Source organism: Otolemur garnettii, unplaced genomic scaffold (genome assembly GCF_000181295.1).
Source record: "Otolemur garnettii isolate 467f Iridium unplaced genomic scaffold, OtoGar3 scaffold00027, whole genome shotgun sequence".
Taxonomy (NCBI): Eukaryota; Metazoa; Chordata; class Mammalia; order Primates; family Galagidae; genus Otolemur; species Otolemur garnettii.
In genome coordinates this window covers 1,657,967-1,665,248 of record NW_003852422.1, presented here as the reverse complement: position 1 = coordinate 1,665,248, position 7,282 = coordinate 1,657,967, and positions in this window count along the sequence as shown.

Sequence of the window (7,282 nt, the reverse complement as noted above, 5' to 3'; positions counted from 1 at the left end):
ACAGCTGGTCACCTCACTTCACATAGCTGTTCACCTCACTTCACATAGCTGTTCACCTCACTTCATACAGCTGGTCACCTCACTTCACACAGCTGGTCACCTCACTTCATACAGCTGGTCACCTCACTTCACACAGCTGGTCACCTCACTTCACACAGCTGGTCACCTCACTTCACACAGCTGGTCACCTCACTTCACACAGCTAGTCATCTCACTTCACACAGCTGGTTAGCTCACTTCACATAGCTCGTCACCTCACTTCACACAGCTGGTCACCTCACTTCACACAGCTGTTCACCTCACTTCATACATCTGGTCACCTCACTTCACACAGCTGGTTAGCTCACTTCACATAGCTGGTCACCTCACTTCACACAGCTGGTCATCTCACTTCACACAGCTGGTCACCTCACTTTACACAGCTGGTCACCTCACTTCACACAGCTGGTCACCTCACTTCACACAGCTGGTCACCTCACTTCACACAGCTGGTCACCTCACTTCACATAGCTGTTCACCTCACTTCACACAGCTAGTCACCTCACTTCACAGAGCTAGTTAGTTCACATCACACAGCTAGTCACTTCACTTCGCATAGGTAGTTAGTTCACTTCACACAGCCAATCACCTCACTTTACACAGCTGGTCACCTGACTTCACACAGCTAGTCAGCTCACTTCACACAGCTATTCACCTCACTTCACATAGCTGGTCACCTCACTTCACATGGCTAGTCACTTCATTTCACACAGCTAGTCACCTCAATTCACAGAGCTAGTTAGCTCACTTCACACAGCTAGTCACCTTATTTCACACAGCTAGTTAGCTCACTTCACATAGCTCATTTGCTCAGTTCACACAACTCATCAGCTCACTTCACACAGCTAGTTACTTCATTTCATACAGCTAGTTAGCTCACTCCACACAGTTGGTCAGCTCACTTCAAAGAGCTGGTCACCTTAGTTCACATAGCTAGTTACCTTACTTCACACAGCTAGTTAGCTCACTTTGCACAGCTGATTAGTTCACAAGCTAGTCAGCTCACTTCACACAGATACTTACCTCACTCCACATAGCTAGTCAGCTTACTTCATATCACTGATTAGCTCAATTCACACTGCTGGTCACCTCACTTCACATAGTTAACTTGCTTCACACAGCTAGTTAGCTCCTTCACACAGCTGGTTAGTTCACTTCACATAGCTGGTCAGCTCCCCATACCCAGCTGGTCATCTCACTTCAGACAGCTGGTCAGCTCATTTAACACAGCTGGTCAGCTCCCCACACCTAGCTGGTTAGCTCACTTCACACGGCTGGTCACCTCTCTTCACACAGCTAGTCATCTCACTTCACACAGCTGGTTAGTTATCTCACTTAACAGTCAAGTTCCATGAAAGCTCTGTGGAGACCAAATTGTTTAAACTCACCTTTGCATGCTCCATCTGGAACCAAGAGTGCTGTAAGTCCTGAACAAATAACTGCTGATTTTTAATTTTCAGATGAAAGCAATTTCCACCATGACTCTTAGACAATATTTATAACTTGGGAGAATTTTTTTTGAAATATGTGATAAGAACTCTAGCTCAGTGAGAACAGAGATAAGGGATAGTAAAGCAGTGCTAACTTAATTTTTGAAGTATTTTATTTCAGAGTTTGGTGCACAGAAGGAATAAGTAGCTGCTTCACTGTCATAAATCGTCCTGCATAAAATAATCAACTGATCCTGACAGCGGTGGGGAGGCCGACACACAGTCTAGGAGAGCACGCTGCAAGTTTGCTACTGAGGCTAATGAACAACTGCACTCCCCGGGCACTGAGCCCTCAGTCCAGGAGGCAGGTCCAGCTACGGAGGGACACTCAGCCACACCATATGTATGGTACACATACACACACGAGTGATGCATGTATGTGTCTATCTGCTATACACACATGAGTATGGAAATGCATATAAACACGCACACAGAGTCCACTTTTTCTATGGAGACTAAGTCCATGTACCAGTGGGCATCTGTATCCGGAAAATTCACTATCAGTTGCATTCCTGCCTCCCTGCAGGGGTGTCCAACCTTTGTTTTTCTGCCATACATTAAAAGGATAAGTTTTCTTGGGCCACACTTTAAAACACAAATACTAAAGGAAGCTAATTACAAATGAAAGGTCTGTGCATACTTTTCATGGTATCCAACACCAAGATAAGCAAAAAATGTCCTCACAAAGTCACATGCAGCCCCTGGCCTGCAGTTTGGACACCCCTGCTCTACACTGGTCCTTTTCTCCATCCATTCAGGAGCCAAGAGAAAGAATACAGGTCATAGTGATATTTTAAAGCAAAAATATTCCCAGGAAGACATGCAAAGCAGCACCAACCCCCTACGTTCGCTCAGAAACAAACCCAGAGGGTTTTGCTCACACAAGTGGGCTGCAGACGGCATGACGGGAGCGCACTGCCACTGCAGTTAATGGATTTATCAAATACCTTATTTCATGCTTTCTGCTTTTGATTTATGAATTTTGATCCTGGAGACAAGGACCCTGCGAGTATTGATTGTGGAAAATGTCAGACCAACAGAAGTTAATTTCACTCGTGCATGTGGAAGTCTCCGATTCCCTGACAGGGCTGTCTGCCGAGGATCAGCTGCCGGGGCTCAGTGACATGGCGCTGTCACCACGGGCAGCCGTCCCGCCGGCGGACCCCAGCCTCGCTGTGCTATGGATTGAAGTGACACACAAATATGTATCTGGACGTGGGCACATGGCGGGGCCCTGACTATGGGGAAGAAGAAGTTAGTGACGGGAGGGAGGTATGAGCCACCCGGCCGGCAGGGTACCCGCCCGCTGGGGCTGCGTGCTTTTGATTGCGATGTGCGTGACAGGATAATGGAATGTCATCCTGCCAGCTCTCGAGCTGGTTAGGGACAGTTTATTTATTGATTGACTTTCTTTGTAAATTATCAATCTTTTTTATACTCCAGTCAACGAGTCATTACTTATGCAATAATACACTAATGCAGTGTCACGCGGCAGGCACATCTTTAATCTGGGCTCATGTGTCTCGGAGGTCACACATCAAGGAATGAAATGGCTTTCTAAGCTGCAGGCATGACACTGCTCACACAGCCTAGGCTACCAGATGCTGCAGCCTTTGTAACACTTGGCAGTGACAGCACTGTGACACTGACACAGCTGCTGGTGCAGGTGACCATGTTTTAATACAATGAGTGTAGGTGTGTATGTTCCTAAGTTGAAAAAAAAAAAAAACAGTACAAGTATACAAAACAGAGATTTCCTGTTGTAGTGATGGTGAGGCTAATAAAATCCTAATTGCACTACAACATTTTAGTCAATAGCTTTTTATTCTGGGCAAAAAGTGTCTAAGTCCAAAGGTTAAATATAAGACACCTGTATCAATAATGGCAGCCCAGCCCACCGTGTCATACCTGTGAAGATAAGAACGCTTACTCTTCATGGTTACATAGCTCCTTGTAAGATTCAGTTTTCTACTCTGAGCCCAGAAGATTCTGGTTTTTTATTTTGGTTTAAACTGACACATAAGATTACAGATAAGTATGAGGTACCATGTGAGGTTCCAATACATTATAAAATGTGTAAGGATCAAATCGGGGCATTTAGGGTTTCCATCACCTCATGCATTTATCATTTATTTATGATGAGAACACTGAAAATCCTCTCTTCTAGCTACTTGGAAATATATAATAAATATCGTCAACCTCCCGTGTACAGTGAGCCTCAGAACCTGCCCCTCCCTCCTGCATCATCATGACTGGCCCTGTTGACCAATCTGTTTCCAGTAGCCCCCTCGGCTTGCCTGGCCTTGGCCACCAGGACCCCACTCTGTGTCTGTGGGGTGAGCAGTGCAGTGTCTGTCCTTCTGGGCCTGGCTCACCTCATGGCCTAATGTCTTCCAGATTCATCCATGTTGGTACAGCCGACAAGATCTCACTTGTCTGAGGCTGACTAGTGAGCCACCTGAATATGAACTGGGCTTTTTATCCATTCATCTGTTGGTCAGCACTTGGGCTGGTTCCATGGCTTAGCTATTGTGAATAGTGGCGCAGTGAACACAGGGCTACAGCTCTCTTTTTAACATATTAATTTCATTTTTTACCATATACATCCAGTTCTGCAATGGCAGGATCACACGGTAGTTCCAGTTTTCATTTTTGAGGAACTTCCACGCTGTCTTTTACAACAGATGTGCTAATTTATATTCCCACCAACAGGGCATTAGAGTTCGTCTTTCTCCACATCCACGGCAGCAGTTGTTTGTTGTGGTTCTCGTTTCTATTTATTTTTGTCTTTTTAAGGACAGCTGCTCCAACTGGGGTAATGTGGTATCTCTCTGTGGTTTTGACTTGCTCTTCCCTGATTAGGAAAGTTGAGCATTGTTTCATAGACCAGTTGGCCACTTGTACGTCTTCTTTTAAGAAATGTCTATTCAAGTTGTTTACTCATTTTAAATCATTTCTTGGAGGCATTTTTGCTATTCAGTTTGAATTCCTTATATATTTTGGATATTAACCTCTTGTTAGATACATAGTTTGCAAATGTTTTCTCTCATGTTTAGTAGTAGAACGGCTGGATCACAGGTACCTGTCTAACTTTTAACAAAACTACCAATCTGTGGTCTACACTGGTCACCCCGTTTTACCTGACACTGACAAGGTATAGGAGTTCTAGCAGTTTCATCCTCTCTGCAACTTGGCATGGTCCAACTTGCTGTTATACAGGAAAACAACTGATTTTTGTATATTGGTCTGGAATCCTGCAACTTCGGTAAATCTCTTCTTCAGTTTTAATAGCTTCACTGTATATACTATGTTGGATATCTACTTAGAAGATCACATTGATTCCAAATTTTATTCTTTCTTTTTTTTTTTTTTGCTTTCAATTATTTTATTGTAATTCTTCAGATAAAACCAGACAATTGTACAATATAAAGTGAAAGGTATCTATCTACGTGTCACATAAGTGCCCCCAAATTTCTAGGTGAGTTTTTTCTCCAATGACTACAGCTGCTCACATAGGTTAATACAGGAAAGAAGTTCTTAGAATCTGCTCCACACCAGCTAGAGGACATCCTTTGTGACAGCAAAATCCTGAAATTTCATAAAAGGAACACATATTAAAAGAATGTGGTCAACTGGCAGTAAAAATATGAAGGTGGACATGTTCGGAGGCACCAGATAGGATGGAGGGGAGGCCATGAGTGGATCAGGTGGTTTCAAAGTTCCTCAGAGAAAAGCTCAGAGACTCTAGTCCAACCAGATCATCATTACCTGACTCCAAACTTCTAATCTGAATGCCTTTCATTTCTTTTTCTTGCATGATGGGACCAGCTAGAACCTTCCGTGCAATCCAGAGGGCAGATGATGTGAGTGGGCTCCTGGTCTCAGTGAGAAGTTCTCTCCATCTTTCACCTTGGAGGGGAAAGTCAGCTCAAATTTTTTCACAGATACCTTTTACCAGGTTAAAGGAAGTGCCCTCTAACCCAACTGATTGAGGGTATTGAGAATGGATGTTGGATTTTCTAAATGATTTTTCTGTATCTCAGATAATATTATAGTTTTCTCATTTTATTTTGTTAATTGATTTATTTTCAAATGTAAAATCAATCTTGCATTCTAGGATAAACTCCATCAGGTCCTGACATATTATCTTATGCTGTTGGATTGAATTTGCTGAAAGTTTGTCTAAACTGTTTTACGTATATTCGTGAAGAATGTTGTTTTATGGTTTTATGTAAAGTCTTTCTGGTTTGGGTATGAGAATAAAACTTGTCTTAAAGAATTAGTTGGGGAGTATCCCACCTTTTAAGTTTTCTGGAAACATTTATGTAGAAGTAATATTAAATTTTTATTTTTATGATTTGTTAGTAGTATTAAATTTACATGTTCACTCAGAATTCTCCAGTGATGCCGTCTGAGCCTGGAGTTTTCAATGTGGAAAAAATTTTAATAATAAAGTAGTTTAATAAACATATTTCCTCTTACTTTTTGAGTGAGTTTTAGTGGCCAGTATCTTTCATGAAATTGTCCATCTACGTTGCCCTGGCACAGAGTTGCCGGTAACATTTACTCACCAGCACCTTAATATTTGTAGATGTTCAGTGATGTCATCTCTCTCATCCTTGACATTGACAAATTGTCTTCCCTGGTTTTCTTATTGATCTTTCTGTCTAGGGTGTTTATCAATTTTATTGATCTTCTCAAAAAATCTGTTTTTGGTTTCACTGATTTTTTCCTATTGTGCTTCAGTTTTCTCCCCATCAGTGCCCGCCCTGAGCTTCCATATTCTTGTCTTCTGCTTACTTTGGATTTTATTTGCTTTTCTTCCTTCAGAGCAGAAGATGACTTTATAGCATTTTTCCCAATAAATGCATTTAATGCTGTACATTTCAGTCAAATACTGCTATGGCAGCATCACACAAATTTTAATATGCATATTCTAGTTTCCAGTTTTCCTTTCATTTTTTTATTTGATCCACAGGCTTTTTAAAAAAATAAATTTGTTGTTTAATTTCTAACTATTTGAGGATTCCCTAATCTTTTTTCTGTTTTTGTTACCAATTCTTAATTCAGGTCTGTGCTTGCACAGAGACTAGCCAATATGATGTGAATCCCTTTAAGTGAATTTGTGCCTGACTATAATTCTGACTATAATTATTGGTTTTTCCATTTCTCCCTTTATTTTTATTTATTTATTTATTTATTTTCAGTTTTGGCTGGGGCTGGGTTTGAACCCGCCAGCTCCAGTATATGGGGCCAGCGCCCTAGTCCTTTGAGCCACAGGCACCACACTCCCTTTAGTTTTTGCATCATGTATTTTAAAGCTATGATATTAGGTGCCTAAATGTTTAGACCGGTGCTGTCCTCTTGTCCAGCTGGGCTGTTATCCTTATCAGAAGACTTTGCCCCTAGTGTTTACTTTGATATCTGTACCCACCCAGGTTTCTTCTTCTAAGTGTTAGCCCAGTGCGTCATTTTCTATCCTTTTGTTTTTAATCTATTTGTGCCTTTATCTTTAGAGAATGTCTGTGTGTATGTTTGTGTGTGTTTTGTGGGCAGGATATAGCTGAGTCCTTTTTTAATCCAATCTGACAGTCTCTGGATTTTCATTACGCTATTTAGACCAGTCATACTCACAGGTCACAGTGTTGCTGGTTTAGGCCAGTCACACTGGAGGGTCACGGTGTTGCTGGTTTAGGCCAGTCACACTGGAGGGTCACGGTGCTGCTGGTTTAGGCCAGTCACACTGGAGGGTA